The following is a 280-nucleotide window of genomic DNA, read 5'->3' on the forward strand; positions in this document are numbered from 1 at the left end:
CACATATACACACACAATGTCAGGAAGCATCATAAGTACTCTGAGACTTTAAAAATGTTCTATACCCACAAATTTATTATACCCAAAAGTTTTAATCACTGCAGCTGCTAAGGAAACAGATGCAATACTATTGGTAGTGCTTCTAATGGTACTTGTCCAAAGATGAGTATTTGGTAGCTACAATTTTGCCATTCCTATTTCCCTGGCTGATGCAGTAGCTGGCACTTTTTAGTATACAAACCTATAAGTTCAGGAAAAATTTGAAGTCGGAAAATGCTGG

Source organism: Penaeus monodon, chromosome 29 (assembly GCF_015228065.2).
Source record: "Penaeus monodon isolate SGIC_2016 chromosome 29, NSTDA_Pmon_1, whole genome shotgun sequence".
In the NCBI taxonomy this organism is placed as follows: domain Eukaryota; kingdom Metazoa; phylum Arthropoda; class Malacostraca; order Decapoda; family Penaeidae; genus Penaeus; species Penaeus monodon.